A 23,808-nucleotide genomic window follows, 5' to 3' on the forward strand; every position below is an offset into this window, starting at 1 on the left:
TTAGGTGCAAGGTTAGGTTTTTTATTTGAGATGTTTCTTGTTTCTTGAGGTAGGATTGTATTGCTATAAACTTCCCTCTTAGAACTGCTTTTGCTGCATCCCATAGGTTTTGGGTCATCGTGTTTTCATTGTCATTTGTTTCTAGGTATTTTTTGATTTCCTCTTTGATTTCTTCAGTGACCTCTTGGTTATTTAGTAGTGTACTGTTTAGCCTCCATGTGTTTGTATTTTTTACAGATTTTTTCCTGTAATTGATATCTAGTCTCATAGCATTGTGGTCATAAAAGATAATTGATACAATTTCAATTTTCTTAAATTTACCAAGATATGATCTATCCTGGAGAATGTTCCATGAGCACTTGAGAAGAAAGTGTATTCTGTTGTTTTTCGTTGGAATGTCCTATAAATATCAATTAAGTCCATCTCGTCTAATGTATAATTTAAAGCTTGTGTTTCCTTACTTATTTTCATTTTGGATGATCTGTCCATTGGTGAAAGTGGGGTGTTAAAGTCCCCTACTATGATTGTATTACTGTCGATTTCCCCTTTTATGGCTGTTAGTATTTGCCTTATGTATAGAGGTGCTCCTATGTTGGGTGCATAAATATTTACAATTGTTATATCTTCTTCTTGGATTGATCCCTTGATCATTATGTGGTGTCCTTCTTTGTCTCTTGTAATAGTCTTTAGTTTAAAGTCTATTTTGTCTATTATGAGAATTGCTACTCCAGCTTTCTTTTGATTTGCATTTGCATGGAATATCTTTTTCTACCACCTCACTTTCAATCTGTATGTGTCCCTAGGTCTGAAGTGGGTCTCTTGTAGATAGCAAATATATATAGGTCTTGTTTTTGTATCCATTCAGCCAGTCTGTGTCTTTTGGAGCATTTAATCCATTTACATTTAAGGTAGTTATAGATATGTATGCTCCTATTACCATTTTCTTAATTGTTTTGTGTTTGCTATTGTAGGTCTTTTCCTTCTCTTGTGTCTCCCACTTAGAGAAGTTCCTTTAGCATTTGTTGTAAAGCTGGTTTGGTGGTGCTGAATTCTCTTAGCTTTTACTTGTCTCTAAAGGTTTTAATTTCTCTGTCGAATCTGAATGAGATCCTTGCTGGGTAGAGTAATCTCCGTTGTAGGTTTTTCCCTTTCATCTCTTTAACTATGTCCTGCCACTCCCTTCTGGCTTGCAGAGTTTCTGCTGAAAGATCAGCTCTTGACCTCATGGGGATTCCCGTGTATGTTATTTGTTGCTCTTCCCTTGCTGCTTTTAATATTTTTTCTTTGTATTTAATTTTTGATAGTTTGATTAATATGTGTCTTGGCGTGTTTCTCCTTGGATTTATCCTGCATGGGACTCTGTGCACTTCTTGGACTTGATGGACTATTTCTTTTCCCATATTAGGGAAGTTTTCAACTATAATCTCCTCACATATTTTCTCAGTCCCATTTTTTATCTCTTCTTCTTCTGGGACCCCTATAATTCGAATGTTGGTGCGTTTAATGTTGTCCCAGAGGTCTCTGAGACTGTCCTCAATTCTTTTTATTCTTTTTTCTTTATTTTGCTCTGCAGTAATTATTTCCACTCTTTTATCTTCCAGGTCACTTATCCGTTCTTCTACCTCAGTTATTCTGCTATTGATTCCATCTAGAGAATTTTTAATTTCATTTATTGTGTTGTTCATCATTGTTTGCTCTTCAGTTCTTCTAGGTCCTTGTTAAATGTTTCTTGTATTTTCTTCATTCTATTTCCAAGATTTTGGATATCTTTACTATCATTACTCTGAATTCTTTTTCAGGTAGGCTGCCTGTTCCCTTTTCATTTGTTTGGTCTGGTGGGTTTTTACCTTTCTCCTTCATCTGCTGGGTGTTTCTCTGTTTTCTCATTTTGCTTAACTTACTGTGTTTGGGGTCTCCTTTTCTCAGTCTGCAGGTTCGTAGTTCCCATAGTTTTTGGTGTCTGCCCCCAGTGGCTGACGTTGGTTCAGTGGGTTGTGTAGGCTTCCTGGTGGAGGAGATTGGTGCCTGTGTTCTGGTGGATGAGGCTGGATCTTCTCTTTCTGGTAGGCAGGACCGTGTCTGGTGGTGTGTTTTGTGGTGCCTGTGACCATATTATGATCTTAGGCAGCCTCTCTGCTAATGGGTGGGGTTGTGTTCCTGTCTTGCTAGTTGTTTGGCATGGGTTGTCCAGCACTGTAGCTTGCCAGTTGTTGAGTGGAGCTGGGTCTTAGCATTGAGATGGAGATCTCTGGGGGAGCTTTCTCTGTTTGATATTACGTGGAGCCGGGAGGTCTCTGGTGGATCAATGTCCTGAATTCAGCTCTCCCACCTCAGAGGCTCAGGCTTGACACCCAGCCAGAGCACCAAGACCCTGTCAGCCACACAGCTCAGAAGAAAAGGGAGAAAAAGAAGGAAAGAAAACAAATAATAAAATAAAAAGTTATTAAAATAAAATTTTTTTAATTATTAAAAATAAAAAAGTAATTAAAAAAAGAAAGAGAGAGAGAGAGCATCCAAACCAAAACACAAATCTACCACTGATAACAAGCACTAAAAATTATGCTAAAAAAACCCCCAAAAAACGGACAGACAGAACTCTAGGACAAATGGTAAAAGCAAAGCTATACAGACAAAATCACATAAAGAAGCATATACATACACACTCACAAAAAGAGAAAAAGGAAAAAATATATATATATATATAATATTTTTAAAAAAAGGAAGAGAGCAACCAAATCAATAAACAAATCTACCAGTGATAGTAAGCTCTAAATACTAAACTAAAATAAACATAAAACCAGAAACAAATTAGACTCAGAAAGCAAACTCCAAGTCTACAGTTGCCCTCAAGGTCCACCAACTCAATTTTGGGATGATTTGTTGTCTATTCAGGTATTCCACAGATGCAGGTACATCAAGTTGATTGTGGAGATTTAATCTGCTGCTCCTGAGGCTGCTGGGAGAGATTTCCCTTTCTCTTCTTTGTTCTCACAGCTCCTGGGGTTCAGCTTTGGATTTGGCCCCGCCTCTGCATGTAGGTCGCCTGAGGGCGTCTGTTCCCCGCCCAGACAGGACAGGGTTAAAGTAGCAGCTGATTAGGGGGCTCTGGCTGACTCAGGCCAGGGGTAGGGAGGGGTACAGAGTGTGGGGCGAGCCTGTGGCAGCAGAGGCCAACATGACATTGCACCAGCCTGAGACGTGCCGTGCATTCTCCCGGGGAAGTTGTCCCTGGATCCCGGGATCCTGGCAGTGGCGGGCTGCACAGGCTCCCAGGAGGGGAGGTGTGGATAGTGACCTGTGCTTGCACACAGGCTTCTTGGTGGCAGCAGCAGCAGCCTTAGCGTCTCAGGTCCGTCTCTCGTGTCCACGCTGATAGCCGCGGCTCATGCCCATCTCTGAAGCTTCTTAAGGCGGTGCTCTGAATCCCCTCTCCTTGTGCACCCTGAAACAATGGTCTCTTGCCTCTTAGGCAGGTCCAGACTTTTTCATGGACTCCTTCCCGGCTAGCTGTGGTGCACTAGGCCCCTTCAGGCTGTGTTCACACAGCCAACCCCAGTCCTCTCCCTGGGATCTGAGCTCCGAAGCCCGAGCCTCAGCTCCCACTCCCACCTGTCCCAGAGGGTGAGCAGATAAGCCTCTTGGGCTGGTGTGCTGGTCGGCACTGATCCTCTGTGTGGGAATCTCTCCGCTTTGCCCTCTGCACCCTTTTTGCTGCACTCTCCTCCGTGGCTCCTAAGCTTCCCACCTGCCACCCCCTGTCTCTGCCAGTGAAGGGGCTTCCTAGTGTGTGGAAACCTTTCCTCCTTCACAGCTCCCTCCCACTGGTGCAGGTCCGTGCCTATTCTTTTGTCTCTGTTTTTCCTTTTTTCTTTTGCCCTACCCAGGTATGTGGGGAGTTTCTTGTCTTTTGGGAAGTCTGAGGTCTTCTGCCTGCGTTCAGTAGGTGTTCTGTAGGAGTTGTTCCACATGTAGATGTTTTGTTTTTTGTTTTTTGGGTTTTTTTGCGGTACGTGCCTCTCACCGTTGTGGCCTCTCCCGTTGTGGAGCACAGGCTCCGGACGCGCAGGCTCAGCAGCCATGGCTCACGGGCCCAGCCGCTCCGCGGCATGTTGGATCCTCCCGGACCAGGGCACGAACCCGCGTCCCCAGCATCGGCAGGCGGACCCTCAACCACTGCGCCACCAGTGAAGCCCTAGATGTATTTTTGATGTATTTGTGAGGAGGAAGGTGATCTCCACGTCTCACTCCTCCGCCATCTTGAAGGTCCCTCTGCCGATTTAAATGTTAATCTCATCCAAAACGCCCTCACAGAAACGACCAGAATAATGTTTGACCACATATCTGGGCACTGTCACCTAGTCACATTGACACAAAATTGTGAACCATCACAATAACCTTTCTCATCTTAGTAAGTAACACCTCATTCTCCCAGTTCCTCCAAATATCCATCAATAGGAAAAGAGATCAGTGAACCATGGAACAGACTTGAGCGAATATTACACAGCATGCAAATGAACTATAAAACAAACTATAGCTACGTACATCGTCTAGTATGACTCTTAGGGACATTGAGTAAAAAGATCAAATGGAAGAAGACTACCTATAGTCTGATCCCATTTGAAGCAGTGCAAAATCAAGTAAAACTAAGCAATACGTCACTTAGGGTTACATATGTACGGGGTAAATATATAAAAATAGGCAAGGCTATGATAAAAAATAATTTCTGGAATCTGTTTACCTGAAGTAAGAAAACAGGGGGCTGTGATCAGGTATAAGCACACATGTTGCTTCAACAGAATCCTTTTTGAGGTTGAGTAGTGGATTCATGGGTGTTCATTTTATCTTTTCACTTCATAACTTATAGCAGCAGAGAGAATACTAGGGTTCTCCAAACATTTTCCTCCCATGACATACAGCTAAACTACATTTGCCAGCCACTTGGCTGCATTTGCCAGCCACTTGGCTGTGTTCTGGCCACTGGGATACGAGCTCATTACAACTCACACATGTAATCCTACGTTTTTTCCTTCCCTTCTGCAGCTATCTTTAAGGACACACACTGAAGACAGCTGCATCCTAAAACTGGAGGAGGATGGGGCCCTGAATGGCTGCGTGGAGTAGAGCACCCCCACCAGCCCTGCTCCTGGCCAATCACATTGCTCTGGGACAAGAGACAGCATTGTATCCAGCCTTTTAAGCTACTGAAAGTTTGGAGCTCGTGTGTTACTGCAGCATAGCTTAGCCTAACTTAACTAACACTGTACTTATAAATAAGTTATTTTGATTCATATATTCTTTTGCACATATGTAACAGTACACATGCAAACATTTTTAAGAATGAATGAGAGGTAAGGAAGTGAAGGTAACAAGTATGGACCTCTTTAAAGAAATCGTTCTCTAACAGGGACCAGAGAAATGGCGTGGTAGCTGAAGGGTGTTGCCAGGTAAAGGGAATGCCTTTTTAAAGCTGGGAGACACTGGAGCATGTCAGATCCTGATAGGAATGATGAGAGAGAGAGACAGATAGTGAATGAGGATGCAGGAAAGAACAAAACTGTAGGAGGAAGGTCCTTGAGAAGGGGGGCAGGGCACTGCCAAATGTAAGCAATTTTTAACCAGAACTGGACAGCACCCCAGTGTATCTGCACCCGGTGGGGTAGCCCCTGCCTCTCACCTTTATGCTTTCTAGTTTCAGGTTTAATTATGCTCAGTGCAAAGATCCCTTTGCACACAGGACACCATTGAGGCTGAACTGGCACAGACCCAGCCAGGAGGCAGCCCATGAATGAGGGCCGTTTATCTCCTGTGCCCACCCACTTACATGGCTGGGAAATGCGCCTACATCCTGGCTGTCTTCAGAGCACTAGTTCTGTTCATGCTCTTGGCATTAGCTGATAGTTGAGGCGCTAGCTGATAACCAAGGTGTTAGCTGATAACTACAATGTTCTCAGATAATAATTTAAGGTGTTCTATCTACCCAAAGAAGTAGGGAAGGAGAAAACATGGGGGCAGACAAGGAAAGGGAGGGAAGGCAGTGGTAGCTGGAGGTAATATGGGTTCAAGTTCTGATTCTGCCCCCTTATATTTGTGATGGTGAATAAGCCCCTTAACCTCTCTGGTGATAATGGTGAGGAAGCCCCTGCATCATAATGCAAGGAAAAGACCTAGCAGGTATCCAATACCCACCCAAGTACCTTCCCTTAATAGGGCTGCTTCCAAGAGTCTCAAGGAGAAGTTCAATAAACGACAAAGAAACTGTGCTGCTGGCGTGCAGACCACGAGCAGGTCATTGGAGAACTGTCTTCTCACATCATCGCAAAACCCGGAAAATCCGCCTTTTCTGCCTCCACCCAATGCTGTCCCGGACTTTAAGAGCAAGAGCGGTGGGGAGAACATGAGACGAAAGCTCTTTCAGGGCTCTGCCCAGGGGTGTTAGGAGGCCCAGTGATGCCTTAGCTTCTCTGGAGTGAATTGTATTGCAGTTAGAACCATACCGCTATCACTTATCAAGTACCAGTTTGAGGGCAGGGACTGGGCTGAACTTGACGTGTGTTAATTTCATGTCATTCTCACAGCAGCCTCTATAATAGGTGTTATTTTTAGCCCCATTTAAAAATAAGGAGACCACAGCTTGGACAGCTTAGGTAAGTTGACAAAGTCGCCCAGCTGAGAAGTGGGAGAATCAGAGTCCACTGTGATGCCCCATGTCCATCATTTCTACAATCATTCCTACCAGTAACATCATCACCACCACACTGCCACCAACAACAGCACTATCAGACCATCATCACCACCATGAGCACTACTACCACGACCACCATCACCACCACCACCAAGAGTCAGGTGTCCCCAAAGCCCATTACTCACATTTTTCATACTGTTTTATAATCACCCAGGCACATGTGTGTCTCTATCCCTGAGAGGTGGCCTCCTCAAGAGCAAGGACAAGGGTTCGAGCAGCTATGCATCTCCTGCACCTTGCACAGCACTCCGCACGTACAAAGTGCTAAATCAGTATCAGCTGAGTAAAGGAATGAATGCCCCTGGGAATAACAACCACTAACAATCAGGGACATGATTTCGCTTAAGCCTCATGATAATCCTATGAAGAGGGTATTTTTACCATCCCTATTGTAACCGTGAAGAATCTGAGGTTAAGTAACTCACCCAAGGTCACATGGTTAGGAAACGGCTGAGCCAGTACCTGAGCCCGTGTCATCTGACTCCAGGGCCATCCTGACTGATTACAGTCTTAGGTTTTGCCCTAGATCTTCCTCACCTGTGAACTGGGATTATAGAGGGAAAGCATTCATTAGGGAACTTCAAAATCTTCAGAATGTGGAGAATTATTTTTTCAGCCCAGCATCGCCTGCAACCTGACCAGGCAGCTTAGCTCCTCTGAGCTGGGCCGTCTCTCTGAACATGACCCCCTTAAGACCTATCCCTTGTTCTCAGGGGAACTCTAAATTAAAGGGTGATTGTTTGTGCTTGTTTCTAATGAGCTTCCTATCTTAGAAGGGGAAAACAAAGGCTATCTAATAAACACAGCTGACTGGCAACGCCCGAAATATTCCAAACTCCTAAGAGAGGAAAGCCAATTGTGTGTGAGGGTGTGTAAACTCACACAGGGCAGTATAATTGAAGGAAGCCCTCAAGGGGTCAGAGTATTTCAGAGGAATGCATCATCTACCACAAAGCTGGGCTCCTGGCCCACCTACCCCAGCATTCGCCCTGACACTGGCCTTGGTTTAGCTGCAGGAAACCCACCACTCGAGAATGGATGTAACACTGAGTGGTGACACATTCGACACATCCTTTCCTCATTCCAGGCACTGCTGAAGAGGGGGTGCGTGTGTATGTGGCGTGTGTCTACGAGAAGCACCTGACTTGTTAAGAAATCTCGACACCTTCAAGCCAAGAAATTCTACCAAGGCCCCACAATGACCTGGCCCACCAGCGCAACTTTGCTTCCTGAGCGGGATTTGTGGAAGGTCATGTTCCTCAGTGCTCTCCCCACTCAGAGACTCTACCGTTGCCCAGCAGGCTACAAAAGCCATGGCCAAGAGCATCTTGGTACTTGTTAGCATTTATTGAGTCTTCATTGTGTCCCATGCACGGCACTATTCTCCTGCATCATCTCATCTCAACTAATACTCGTCACAACCCAATCAGTCAGGTAGCATTTGCATCCCTATTTTATAGACAAGTTACTGAGGCTGGAGGACTAAACACTCCACCAGAGGTCATATGTCGTCAGTGGTGGAACCCAGATTTCAGCCCAGCCCTTCAGACTCCAGAGACTGTTTCTCAACCTTGGGTTATGCTGCCTCCTCAAAGACTAATCATAGGTTAGTCTTCAAGGGACAACTCTTCAAGGGACAACTCTTCAAGGGAGAGCTCCAGGTACACGTGAGAAGGGAACTCTGGAGGCCTCTGCTGTTCTGATCTGAGCAGGAAAGCATACACACGTTAAACAGAGGTGCACACTTTACAAGTAGCTCCTACACATTTCGTGAAAGGTTGCCCTGTGAGCGTGGCATTTCTCCTCAGGGGGTCATAGCTCTGCAGGGGCTGAAGCTGTAAGTGATTTTTTTGTGTGCATCTCGCACACCTAGCAAAACGCCTGGCGTCTAGCAGGTGATGTGGAAATGTGTTTCAAAGAGGGCAGTGAGGATAATGGTCTTAAGGATGCCGCATTCTGGGTGCAGTTGAGCTTTCCAGGCTGGCCTTCTCTCCCAGTCCCCAAGACACCCCAGCATTTGCACATCTCTGGGCCTTTGCCCATGATGTGGTCTCCATCTGGAGTGTTCTCCTCTATTCTCCCATGCCTCCCTCATGGCCCATCTCAAATGCCACCTCCCCAGTGAGGCCTCTTTGGGTCTCTCTCTCAGCTAGAAATCACCTCCCCTCTCTACTTCCTTCCCTTCCTTCCTCTACTTCATCTCGGAGGGAGGCTCAATGTGATGCTGAAGTGAGAGAATGTTCTAGAAAGCTCTTTGTAAGCCAGGAGGCACTATCCAAACATGAGGGCTTATGAAGGCTCAGAGCTCACTGATTAAGGAATACAATTGTCAATGGCATCGAATTCAGCTTTGCCCAGTACAGGACCTCCCACACCCAAGGCACAAGGAGCATTTGCTGAAAACCTGTCTGCAGACTTCTTTCTTCTTTCCCTCTTCCTTGGAGCCATGGTTATGCCCTTCTAATCATCTGAGGGGCTTTCCATCAGGTCAAAATTAAGTCTTGTAAGGAATGGATTGGAAAACCATGGGAAAGGAAAAAATGAGAGTAACCACTGAACACCTCCCCCTAAGGATTTGCACATACCATGACGATTCTCAACTCTATCAGATCCAATGTCCTCTTTCAGTAACAAATATTTTGTAACTTTCCCTTTCCTATCCAACAATGAAATCTGTAGATAATGTATCAGTAGATGGCGGTGATTGGCTACCTGCTCACCAAACAGGTCCTTCCTCCCCCTGGGTGACTAACCTGGATTTCCTAGCCACTCTGGCCATGAGGTGCTGCCACGTGACTGAGTGTCAGCCAGTGGATTGAGAGCACCGCTTCTAGGCCTGGGCCCATGAAGCCTCCCTCTAGTAAAATCTAGATCTTTCCAGATGACCTTAGAAGCCATGGTTTAAAGATGACAGAATCCACCTGTGTGGATTCCAGCAGCTGAAGGACTCAACGTGACAGAGGGATCAACTTCTATTGTTTAAGCTCCTGAGATTTGGCGGTTTCTTCCCTATGGCCACTAACATTGCCCTAATACACCCTAACTGGGGCTTCCCTGGTGGCGCAGTGGTTGAGAGTCCGCCTGCCGGTGCAGGGGACACGGGTTCGTGCCCCGGTCCGGGAAGATCCCACATGCCGCGGAGCAGCTGGGCCCGTGAGCCATGGCCGTTGAGCCTGCGTGTCCGGAGCCTGTGCTCCGCAACAGGAGGGGCCACAACAGTGAGAGGCCCGCGTACCGCAAAAAAAAAATACACCCTAACATATTCCCATATATCTATGGCTCCCATCTTGAATAGATGCTGTATTTTAGTGGCCATAAAGAAGATGTGAGTAGTGGGCCCAGGATCAAGAGACTTGGGCTCTAATCTGGGCTCTGCCACTAAATAGCTGAGGGATAGGAGTCAAGTTCATTCACCGTCTCTGGGCCTCAGTTTCTATGACGGTGAAATAAAGGGTTGAAGAGATTATCTTTAAGGTTCCATCCAGCTCTAGTATTCCGAGACGCCACTGTCAGCTGCATGGGGACGGGTCACATCTGCCTTGGTCCCACTGTCTGCTCAGCATTGAATACAGTGCCTGGGACACACACGTACTCAAAACACTCCTTGAATGAGAGAACAATTCTATTTATGAGAGAATAATTCATGACCTTGTACCTTACCCGCTTACAACTGGCAAACAGCAACAAGTCACATGAACGGTCACATCCTCTCTTGTGTAACAGGGATCATTGGTGGTATCTTCCCCCCTGCTTCTCCCCCTCCCTCCAGCACACCCCCGCACACAAACCCCTCCCACTAAATAGACCCCAGACCCAGGACCTTCTGCAAACTTCCATTTTTCTGCCCTTACGCATTCTGCTCCCACACCCTCCAGTCCCTGCTAGCCACCAACCTTTGTGAGTCCCCCAGCTCCGTTCCGTCATTCCTCTCTCCAAGTACTAAAATGCTAAGTATTTTTATTTTAAGATGGAAGAAAATTAGAGCCTGCAATTAGCACATTTTTCCAACACATTGCCTAAACCACTGCTGTGTAGTAGAGCCAAGAACAAGTGCTAGTAAAGTTAACACGACTTATTAAATAGGAGAAGCCATCCAGAGCTGAGCTAATAGAGCAACCGCAGTAAGGTCCACCTCCTCCCTGGGACAGCTCCCTCAAGCAAGCTTTAATGAGGAATGGCACTCGCTTCCCAAAGCCAAACTACAGATCACAAACAGAGAGAAGGGCAGATAGCTGGATTTCACCTTTAAGATCTATGCACTGTGTGACCTTGAGTTAGTCAAACAACCTCTCTGAGTCTCCGTTTCCCAACCATAAAATAACAACAACTTGTCTGATATGCCTCACAAGACTGCCAGGATCACACACAGATATACAGGATCTAATGTGCCAATATATGTAAAAACGTTTTCTAAATCAGAAAAGCTCTGTCCTTTCAGGTGACTGTTTGACATTCTTCTCCTTCCATCTTCTCTTTCTCCCTTTCTCTTTTTTTTTCTTTTTCTCTTTCTTTCTCTTTTTCTTCCTTTTCTTAGTTCATAGAAGAAGGCAAAGCCCTTTCCTAATCCCTGTGGGTAAAAGAATGTATAGGACGTGGTCCCTCCCTCACAAGCTCTGAGTCCAGCTGGGGATGCAGGCATTAAACAGAGCTGCCGTGCCATAGGCCACTGCATAATGCTGTGCACATGGCGGGGAAGGTGTCCCAGTGACTCTCATGCGCTCCTGTCACCAAGCCCTAGGTGTAGGACTGTGTTGGCCAAGTAGAAGGTCAACTTTGTCTAGTCTGAACAAAAGTGATGCTGGTCTAGACATCAGCCTTCTAAGCACAGTTCATGTGAGTCAGCCCTAGAAAGTCACGCCTACGGTGCTGAAAAATCAGGTCTCTGAATCTACAAAGCTGAAGGCCAGATAGCAGAATGTGACAAATCCATAAAGGTAAATGCTTCTCTATGATGCCTCTAGTAGAGAAGTAGCGCCTTCCCTGGCAAAAGCCCTCCTCCACCAAATACCTTGTATGTAAACTAGCGCAAAGATACCTAGGGGGCCTTGCAGGGCAACTCTCACCAAAATGGAATTATGAATATTCTTTCCTGAAATACATGTTAATAACAAAAAAATAAGTAGCTTTCAAACCCAAATTTATCCTTAAAATGGTGGTTTTCTGAGTTCTTCATATACATTGGTGTTTCTTACAAATTACTTAAAAAAAAATGGGTCAACTGTCAAAATGAGAAAACTTTGGAAACCTCTGCTCTAGAATAATCTATTCCATTTCAATTCAGATCCCTCCAGAACTATGATGGTGCCAGTGACATAGAGCTATAATGATATGTGTCTGTGAGACTTTGGGGGTTCAAGCAACCTTGCCCGAGGGTTCTCTTCTTCCTTTTTAACCAAGCATAGCACGGAAAGAGCATTTCCTCACATAGTGAAAGGGGCACTGTTGGGCCTAGAATGTTATAAGCTCATAAGTTAGCATGTTACTGTTTCATGGATGCTGGCAGAAGACACAAGACTCCTGGGTCAGAGACAAAGGATGTTATTTCTCTCAGCACAGCAAGCAGCACGAGTAGCAGCATGTCTGCATCAGCTCCTCTGGTACCCAAGTTCCATGTGGCAACGTAATAAGGCCCAGATGGATGCTTCACATCCAGTGAGTCTGTATCACAGCTGACGGACACTGAGCTTCGGGGAATCTACCACTTTTATAGCAAGCGGCAAGCCCACCTGCCATTTATCCTAGAGGGAGATGTTACTTCCTCCCTCAAGGGTGTACACTGCAAACACAACTCTGAGATCTGTCCCAGGTAAGGAGAAGTCAGGCTTGCGTTCTTGGCACACCCAGCGAGACATATAGGAGTGTAACGATTCCCCGATATTTCTGTCCAGAGGAACAAACAGCATGGAGTTTAGAAAACGCACTAAAAGTTGCTCTTCAAATTAAAAAGTCAATTTCTCCTGGATGTCACCCCTGACCCTCCCAACTGGATTTGGACCTGCCTTCTCAGAGAACAGAACACTTTATCTCCTGCCTGAGCTATAACAGTCCATTTACTTACCCCTCTTCGGCACCACCTACCCACGACACACTCAGCACCGAGAGGGTGTGGGCCATGTCTTTGGATCTACTGTGCTTCAGAGCACCTAACAATGTCAGGGCTATACTACGTGCCTCTTCATTGTTGAAAGGATTAGTGATTTAGAGTAGCTTATTTGAACAGAGCCTCCCGAGGCCTGGCAAACCCTACTCCTTCAGTTATCGCAGAATTTAGCAAACTACCATCGCTGGCACCCCTATACAGATCTCTAGGGAGACCAGGACTGCAAAGATGTGGCGTGCACTTGGAGACCACTTGAAGGCTTTTTAACCCTCCCTCAAAAGCCACCCCACTATCCAAACGCACACTGTTGGCCAGTGCACACCACCCGCTCTGCTGATCTTTGCTGATGGTGCCAGACGTAAAAGATGACTGGAAACAAAGGAAGACATCTTGGGCAGAGAGGAAAACCAGCTACTGAATCCTCGTCTCCAACACCGGACACTTCCAACTGACCTAGGAGTTTCAGGAAAGCCTACTTGGACGATCTGGTTTCTTATGCGTATACAAGATCATCTGGTATTTTTCCAGAGGGAAAAAAGGAAATTCTGAGCTGGAGTAAAGGACCTCATTTCCAGCAGAGTCCCTTTCTATGTACTACACCGTTGCAGCCTTGGGAATCCTACGTTATCAAATGCCCAGAGAACATTTCCAGAGGAAGAGGATTGTTTAACGCTGGCCCTCTTGCCTTCCACAGCCAATCATTCTCCCAGGACATTATCCGCAGCCCTTTCCCCTCCCGGCCATATCTGCCCTTCCAATCTCACTAGGAAATCCAGGCCAGCTGGTGATTTCAAGCTCCTTTATCTGCTGTGATAAGGGGTATCCCATCATGCCATGGGGCCCCACTGCCAACTCCTAGGTTGCAATGCCGAGTGGAATCATAAATTGCCATGTGGGGCTGTCCCAACACTCCCTAAAGGAAGAGCAAACAATGGCTTTTACCAACAATACTCATGTGCTTTCAGTTGAGATGTCTCATTCCCAGGCCAGCCTCCCAGACACACACAATTCCCACTCCGTTCAAGGGAGGTGACGTTAGGTGAATGGCCCTTAATTGTTGCTTTGCTATCAGTATTTTATTTTTATAATTCTGATGAATCTGATGTCAACTCATTGTGATAGGAGGGGACCAACTAACTAGAAAATAAAAGGCATGGATTTAGAATCAAAAGGCAATGGGTTTCAGTCTCCTTTTCCATTCCTGTCAGTGGAGGGGCTTTGACCAAGGTACGTTAATGTTTCTGAGCTTCAGTTTAATTATTGTAAAACGGGACCAACAACGTGTACTATCAGCCTATTGTGGGAATTAGAATGAATAACTCATGAAAGGTACTTAATAAATGTTTGTTCCATTCTCTAATGTTCTCTGACTTGGCAAGGATCAGAACTACCAGAGCCTAGACAGTATTGCAAAAACTAGAAGGTCAATAATAGATAAATTATTAGATAAAATAGATAAATAAATTAGATAAATAAAATAGATAAAAATAGATAAATAAATTAAGAATGTGAAATGATAACCCACAGAATGGGAGAAAATATTTGCAAATCATGGTAAGGAATTAGTGTCGGGAATATATCAAGTACTCTTACAACTCAACAAGAAAAAGGCAACAAAAAAACTGGGCAAAGGCTATGAATAGACATTTCTCCACAGAAGATCTATCAATGGCCAATAAGCACATGAAAAGATGCTCAACATCATTACTCATCGTGGAAAAGTGACTCAGAACCATGAGACACCACTTTACAACCACTAGGATGGCTACAGTCAAGAAGACAGATGATAACAAACGTTGGTGAGGATATAGAGAAACAGAAACCCTCATATATTGCCAGTGGGAGTATAAAATGGAGCAGCTGCTACGCAAAAGAGTTTGGTAGCTCCTCAGAAATCACCTAGCAATTGCACTCCTAGATATATATCCAAGAGAAATGAAAACTTGTTATACACTCAAAACCTTGCTCACAAATGATCAGAACAGCATTATTCATAATAGTCAAAAAGTAGAAACAACCCAGATGTCCCTCCATTGACGAATGAGTAAATAAAATGTGGCATATCCATACAATGGAATATTATTCGGCCATAAAAAGGATGAAGTATTGATACAAGCTACAACACGGATGAACCTTGAAAACATTATGCAAAATGAAAGAAGTCAGTCGCAGAAGACCACATATTGAATGATTTCATTTATATGAAATGTTCACAATAGGCAAAGCTATAGAGACAGAAAATAGATTAGTGGTTGCCTAGAGCTGCAGGGGGCAGGAGGAGAAAGGGAAGTGACTTCTAGTGGGCACAGCATCTTCTGGGGGGTGATAAAAATATTCTAAAATTAGATAGTGGTAATGGATGCACAATTTTGTGAATATGCTGATACTAAAATTCACTGAAATGTATATTTTAAATATATTAGCTTTATGATATGTAAATTATGTCTCAATAAAGCTGTTAAAAAAGTAGAACTCGCCCAATGGGACCAGGACCTGGTTCTCCCCAGCAGAAAGACCAGAACTACTGGCCAGAAAAAGGTTTGCCATTCCTGAAACTCAGGAAAGTAACCTTGGTTCTCTCTGTTTGATCCCAAGGCAGCAAGTAGGTCCTGGACCCAAACCCACATTTATTTTAAAAAAAAAAAGGAGAGAGAGAGGCATCTATAGACCAATAGAAAGTAAGGGAGGGGAATGCATCCTGCCGATCGGCTCACATGGGTCAATCACACGTGATCCCGAACAGTTCACAGCCAAAGTGGAGGCAGAAAGCCCTGACCCTGTGGGATTTTCAGGCACTCAGTGGCTACAGGGAAACACGATCATACCATAATAATTTTTATTTTGTCATTTTGAAGGTATATTGCCAAGGCAGGAAGAACGAAGTAATTTTATTTAAGTTTTCAAGCTTGATTAAACCATTTGAAAGTTTGGGGACCTCTATTTTGTACTCTTGCCCCTGTTCCTGAAAATATTAGGGCAGATCTGTCTACTAATCGTGGCTGAGCTGGGACGACAACCAGGGATATGAATCCCATTTGCCACTGCCCCGTGCAAGCTATGCCCTAGATCAAGTCACCACGCTCTTCTCATACCTGGATTCTAGCAACAACTTCCACACCGGGCTTTCCGCTTCCTCCTTCCTGCCCCCCACCTTGCCCACACCCCCAGTCTGTTCTCTACCAGCACCCAAAAATGACCCTTTTAAGACATGTCAGATACGGCTCTCTGCTCAAAGCCCTGCAATGGCCAACGCCACTGTCCTCACAGTGGTGTCAGAAGGCAGTACCTCGCCTTCCACGAGTCCTCCCGTGACCTGCTCTCCTCCACACTCCTGCTCACTCCATCCCTCCCTCCCTCCATACCAGCCTCCCTGATGGTCCTCAAACATTCTGGGCGGATGCCCCTTCAGAGCCTTTGACCTTGCTATTCCCTCTGCTTTTCATGCTCTTCCCCCAAGTACCTACATGGCTCACTGCCTCCCTGATTCCAAGTCCTCACGTAAATATCTTCTTACTGAGAACGTCCCTGACCACCTGTTTAGAATCAAACTCTAGCACCCCTCTTCTTTTCCTTCTTTATTTTTCTTCCTATTGCCTATCATCATCCATCACACCCTATAATTAACCAACTTACTTTATTATCTGTCTCCCCCTTTAGCATGGAAGCCCCATGAGAGCGGGTAGTTTCATGAGGTCCTGTCTGTTCATTGCTGTATCCACACACTTAGAACAGTGCCTGACACAGAGTAGGTGTTCAAGAAATCTTGTTGAATGGATGGATCAATGAATGAATGAATGATACTTTGCCTCAAAGGTAGCAGCTGCAACCTTTAAGGGCCAGGCAGAGATTAAAGAACCAGCCAAATTGTCCGATCTTGAAATCAAAAACTAATCTGTCTTGTTCATTGCTGGATCCCAATAACTGTGCCCAGGACATGGTACATGCTCTGTAAGTGTTTGTAGATAAAGGTTTAAGGAAGGGAAAGAGGGAAGAAGGGAAGAATGAATGGAAAAATGGGGTGAGGGAAAATGAGAACAGTCCTCCCAGGAGTGCACGTTAATATTAAAGAAGAAGGAGGTGTTGCTTTGGACTGTGAAACCCTGCCTCCTGTGGGTCCGTTTTCCATGAAAACACAACCCAGAGACCAGCTCCTTCCTTACCTCCCCGCAGAGAAAAGATGGTACCTCCCATCTGACTCACAGAAACTGCACTCGCCTCCATACCACCACCCTTCTTCCAACTTATCAATCAAATCAGATGAGCACCAGAGGCCAGCCAATCACACAACTTGACCTTGCCCATCCCTATGGGATTCCCCCCTAGAGTTAGATTCAATTGCTTCAGAATTTCTGGAGACAGAGCCTGGCATCAGTACTTCTTAAAGTTCATCAGTTGACCCCAATGTACAGCCAAGAAGCCAAGATTGAGAATGAGAGCCCTTTGTCCAGAGCACAGAGAACTCTAGATAAATACACACACACACACACACACACACACACACACACACACACACACAACTCAAAATCTAGTTCTTAGAGCCTTTAGAGAAGATTGTAGTTCCATGTAACGTGAATTCCTCTTAGCATCTCTTAGCTGTCTGTCTTCTCCACATTTTAATTTTCATTAGGTTTGTACTTGTCATCTCTTCTGTCTGGTTGTAAACTCCTGGAGGGAAGGATTCACTATTCCTCAGCTCTCGAGCCCCCAGGAGCACCTGGCACGTGTCAACGCTCCATCAGCTGCGGATGGCACAGCAAGCTCCCAGGCAGCAGCCCTCCAAAAAGGCACGTTGACTGGAGGAGCTGGTCTTGCAGTAAATCCTGAGAGGATGTTTCCTACATGGGCTCTGCTTCTCTCTTCTGACTCCTTCTTTTCCTCTGCTCTGGCTCTGGACATTCCTAGCCATTTCCTGGCTCTCTAGCAAAGTGGGGAGATCCTGGCCGCGAACACAATTTCTCAGCACTGGGCTGTGTCCACCCTGTGGAGAGGCTGCTGCTTTAAATAAACGCATCTGGGCACTTCAGCCTTGCTGTGAGGACCCACCTCAATCCTTATGACGGCTTCAGATCATTTGAACTGGTTCAAGAGGGAACGCGAAGGCCCAGACGCTGACAGAGAGGCAGCTAATAAGCTGAAGGGAAAGGAGATATGCTCACCGAATTGGGGGCGACAGGGATTCTGGCCAAAATTCCCCATCGAAGACACAAAAATCTATTTTGAATGGATTTGGACAGACAGTCCTGCCAGGACATTCCAGTGGCGTCTAAATACCCGCAGCAGACAAGGAGAATACGTGTTGTTCTGCGTGATCACCGTGGGCCGCCAGGGCTGCCAGGGAACTGGATCCCTCCAGCTTGACCCGCTAGTCCCAGCCTCTGACCCCCTCCCTCCTCCTCCTCCAGGACCCTCTGGCTGCCTGCGTCCCTGTAATGCATCCCTTATTGCTTCCTCCCCAAAGAGCGTGTCTACTGCTACCCTAAGGGTAGTTACTTCTTGCACTTTGTGTTTCCTATTCAGCAGGAAGTGAATGGAGATGCTACAGTCAGGCCCAGAACAGGTAAGCTTTTGGCCTTAAAGCTAGATTCACATGAAACCTAAGAAAACAGTTTTTTTTTTTTTTACCTTCCTCCCCAGTTTCCACATCTTGTTAGCTACAGGCAGCTCAAGAACTGCTCCTGTTCCCACCCTCCTACATGAACACAGAAGCATCAATATGCAAGGGATGGCAAATGTGTTTGCTCCCCAGTGCAAACTCCAATAGATTGATAATGTCTGCTGGGGTGCAGCCCTCCCCGAGGCTCAGTGGAAAATCAGTTGATTAGTGATGTCTGCCACTTGTCTAGAAAGGAGAAGTGTAGAGTGTTCACCTTGTTTTTATCAACCTCTAGGGGAAGGTCAACGCTCCCCACTAAAGGGGAAGGAAGTCTCACCCAGATCAAACATACAATGATTGACACTGGGGCTACTGAAGTAGGTGTAGTGTGGCTTGGGTAAGAGGTCAAAGCAGAAATGATTCTGATTCTCTTCCATGGGATGGGCTCTTCCTCTCCTTCCTTAGAGACTGAGGAAATGAGATAACCCCCTTAGTGGAGGGCATCCTGCATCTCAGAGGACAAAGATGGGAGGAGGAAGAAGACAAGGCATGGGTGGCTCTGGGAAAATGAGCAAAGGGAATTCTCTAGACTCACATCTCAGCTGCCTGGCCAGAAAGAAGCCAAAGAAGAACAAGGGCCAGAGCTCTGATGAGAAAGAACTGGCCACACTTTATCCTGCACAGACATCCCTAGATTTCTCAGAGCAGGGTGGGGCCGGGGCAGTTGGATTGTGAGAACTGCAATGCTTGTCATTTCCCCTCTGGGAGCGTCTTTTTTTTTTTTTTAATTTTTATTGGAGTATAATTGCTTTATAATGTTGTGTTAGTTTCTGCTGTACAGCAAAGTGAATCAGCTATACATGTACATATATCCCCTCTTTTTAGGATTTCCTTCCCATTTAGGTCACCACAGAGCATTGAGAACAGTTCCCTGTGCTATACAGTAGGTTCTCATTAGTTATCTAATGAGTAGTGTATATATGTCAATTCCAATCTCCCAATTCATTCCACTCCCCCCTTCCCCCCTTGGTATCCATATGTTTATTTTCTATGTCTGTGTCTCTATTTCTGCTTTGCAAATGAGTTCATCTGTATCATTTTTCTAGATTCCCCATATAGCGGTATTATACAATGTTTGTTTTTCTCTTTCTGGCTTACTTCACTCTGTATGACAGTCTCTGCAAATGGCACAATTTTACTCCTTTTTGTGGCTGACTAATATTCCATTGTATATATGTACCACATCCTCTTTATCCATTCATCTGTGGATGAACACTTTGGTTGCTTCCGTGTCTTGACTGTTGTAAATAGTGCGGCTGTGAACATTGGGGTGCACGTATCTTTTCAAATTAAAGTTTTCATCTTTTCCAGATATATGACCAGGATTGGAATCACTGGATCATATGGTAACTCTATTGTTAGTTTTTTAAGGGACCTCCATAGTGTTCTCTGTAGTGGCTGTATCAGTTTACATTGGGAGGGTCTTATTGCAAAGGAGATGGAAAGAAATGGGCATCTTGTCTGTGTTGTGAGGGAGGGGAGAATATTTTAAACACATTTTTCTCATTTATGCAAATCATCTAGAAAAACAGGATGTACAACCTACAGGCAAGAGAAAGCCTTGCTATGTAAGAGTCCAATGGGGGGAAAAATATTCCAGAGCTACAACGAACCATACAGTGGACCTGAATTTGAAAAACAGCTTCTGTTTTATTTGTTGGTTGGCTTGTCCTTTGCTTTTTTAAAGCAAAAACAATAACAAGAAGGGGGAAATGCTGCTAACTTTGATGCTATCTAATAGTGTTGGCCCTGCTCCTACAAGCTCCCCGCTTGTCTGTGTCTGAGCAAAAATAAAATGCAAGTATGTTATCTGGGGTAGGGAGAAAGACATGCATTCCCATTATCGCATTAGCAGATTAGCTAGACTCCATGAGCAGGCCCTGAGGAAACGGAGACAGGATGGCCACGTTTCAACTGGGAGGGAAGAGGGTCAGAAGGGTCCTGAGTAGGAGGAAAGAGTCGGGTGCCTCAGTGTCAGGGCTTCTCAAAACAAGGGCCAATAAGGGGACAATGGATGGTAGGCCGGGTGAGGAAGCAGCAAAACTGGCCAAGAGACCCGAAAGGGGACATCCAAACACGCCAGTGGGCGGCACCTATGTCTCCATCTCACTTAGAAGCAGCCCTAAAAGCCCAGTTCCTCAGCCTGTTACTACCACATCCCCACTAAGTCCATTGCTATTGAAAGTAGCCACTCTTGGGGAGGCCTGTTTAAAAGATGTTAACTCGTTGCTTTCCTTATTAGACACTTATCACACACACGCACACACACACGCACACGCACACACTCACACACCAGCGGAATCGGACCCAGTGAGACCCCATAGAAAGACCTCTTTGGGTTGTCAGAGTTTCAACCTGGGGGCTTTGGGCTTCAACAGACTCCCGGGAATTCTGAGGAGAGCTTTGACGAGAATTTTCTTAAGGTTTTGGCAAGATTCTGTTTTCCATTGGGTATTTCCTACCTTATGAAAGGAAAAATTCTTAACTTCTGTATTTAGAAACTTAATACCAGAAAAACAAAAACAAAGCGAGACCTTTTGCATGTGAAAGACAGAAAAACCCAGAAAACCATGCTCGGGAGGCCCCTCCACCCCCCGACCAGTCAGTCAGCAACGTTTGTCGCCCGCATGGCTCGATGCACCACACTGCGCGGGACACACACAGAGCAGCCAAGGGCTCGGCCCCTGAGGGTGACCAGCGGGTTCCCTTCATTTAACAGAAACACAAAATCCTTCCTAGAAGCAAGGCTTTGTGCTGTTCTCAGACAAGGGTCCTATTTTCAGAAATAGACACAAATAATTATAGGAAATGGAAGAAGGTGGTAGGCGTTATAAGAGGGGTTTAGACAAAGTGCTCAGGACGATGAGTTAAAAGGGAATGAGCTTCCAGCTGAGGTAACCAGAAAAGACCCCATAAAGGAGATGGCAGCTGAGTTAGGGATGGACCAGGAGGCTCCTAGGCATAGCTTTCTCTCAGAAATGAGGCAGTAGGGTGAGGTGGTGAATATCATAAGCTGTAGAGCCAGGATGCCTGGCTTCCAACACAGGCTTTGCCGCTAACCAACTGCCTGAGGCCCTCGAACAAGCTCACTTATATTTCTGAGCCTCAGTTTTTCTCATCTGTGAATTGGGACCAACAATATCTACCCCTTAGGGAGAGCTGAAAGGATTAAATGAGGCCATTAACGAAAAACTCTTGCCACAGAAAGTACTCATGAGATGTTACCCCATAATTTGTTTTTTAAAAGATGGGGGTTGTGAGGACGGGAAAGGATGGCCAACAGGAAGTCTCGATTGTACAGTGGGGAACACAATGCTCAGAGGTATAAGATAATAAGTTTTGATTTGCTGCCAAAAGTGCCATCTTGAATGAGATAACACAGAAGGACCAGCTGACAGAATCCAGGTCAAACGCCATTGTCAAGGCAAGGAGAGCCTCTCACAGGGCAAACAAGAAGGTTCTTTGGCCCAAACCCCATTGTCAAAAAGGTCTCAAGTTTAAATTCTTGATATTACTCCAACTGACTTTATACATAGAAATACAGAGAGCCACTACCATCCAATGTGAACTTACGTAAACATTTAATTCCACCAGTATTGGGGGATTTCTTCCTTTTTAATATACCAGTTACTTCAAACTAAGGAAATGGTCCAGGCTCCACTTGACCTCTAAGGTCCTGAAAGGCAGGCTCGGGTAGTCTGAGGTCTCCGATCAAGTCCAACCGATGACGCTGCTTTTAAACAGCAGCCATGCAGTGTCTGATCTAATGCAGCCAGGCTCTTAAGCCACTTCATTGTATTTGGACCTGCGGAAATGAGATCAACAGGTTCCCCTGCACATCCAACAGCATGACACAGTGCACAGAAGCAAGAAAGCCAGGTGCAAGCAGAAGAGAGCAAGTCATGAAGACTGGGAGAGTGTGGCGTCCATGAAAGGAGGGACAGGCCCTGGGGCTGGAAACGCAAGTTGGAACCATTTTGTGGAGGAGATAACTGGTAAAAATTCATGCCAGCTTTTAACGGTACTTGCCAATTTCCACAACTAACAGCTAAGCCATATGGAGTCACTTGTCTGTTCCTGATCAAGGGCAATTCTGTGGAAAAGAGTATAGCAGTGGGCCACGAGCAGCCAATACTCAGAGCAGCTGAGTGCAGATGGGTGCGCCCGGACAACAAGGAGATCAATTTCATCCACTTAGGTTGGAAGGGAAATCTAGGCAGGAGGAACAGCACGAGCAAAGGCCACTCAAGCCACGTGTGCCCAAGCTGTCTGCTGTGTGGTTTGGGAGGTGATGTAAGCATTCCTTACCAGATCACAGGACATAAAGCAGAGAAGGGGGAAGATAAGGCAAGAGGAATAGGCAGAAGCAGATCACAGATGATTTTTCTCTGCCATGCTACCAAGTTCAGAGCCCATTCTGTATTCCTAATAATGATACCAACATGAGTAACAACAGTCTATGATTTATGTCATGGTTAGTGTAGGCCAATGTCCGAGAGTTTTACGTTTGTTTTCTTTTTAATCCTTATGACATCACTGTGAGACCAGTAGTATGATTAGCCCCACTTTACAGATGAGGAAACAGAGGGTGAAGAAATTAAGTAACTTGTCTGAGAGCAGACGACTAATAAAGCTGGGATTAGAACCCACTGCCTGAACATATGTTCACGCCGCCATAATGCATGTGGTTCTTAAGCAAAGGAGTGATGCATTTTAAATATTGCACTGGGGTGCCTCCGTCCTCCCCTTGCTGACTTCCCTCTGACACACACCTCTGGGTGCTTCTGCCCCTCATTTTTCAGCTAAAAAAAATCTTGAGTCTTGGGTATCTAGAAACCACTTCCAGCTGCTGAAGCCTCTCCCGCTGACACCCCAACTTTCCCTTTCCTCCCCCTCCTCCAGGCTCCCTTGACAAATTTTCCCCTCACATCTCAGGAGAACCAAGCTGGAATCTCACCCTCCCACTCACCCACCCCAGGCAGATCTGACCCTGAGCTGCTCCCAGCACTGCCTGTCCAGATGGGCCAGCCTACACCTTGGCCTCCTCTACCCAAGGGCAGAGCAGAACAAGGGGTTCAGGGGTCCTAGGTGGAGAGGACAGACTTCCGAAGGGACAGTCAGACAATACATAATGGTCAGGGCTCTGATTGGCTGATGTTGGAAATTCAGCAAATGGAACAGCCTACAAGCATATACTCTAGGGCTACAAAGTAGTTCTTCCAATGAAGGGAGGCCAGGGGACGGGATGCGGAAGGACCACAGAGGTGGGTGTAAGCTGCTGTCAGTGTTCTATTCCCCATTCTTACAGTCTTA

The sequence above is a fragment of the Tursiops truncatus genome, chromosome 11 (genome assembly GCF_011762595.2).
Source record: "Tursiops truncatus isolate mTurTru1 chromosome 11, mTurTru1.mat.Y, whole genome shotgun sequence".
NCBI classification, from domain to species: Eukaryota; Metazoa; Chordata; class Mammalia; order Artiodactyla; family Delphinidae; genus Tursiops; species Tursiops truncatus.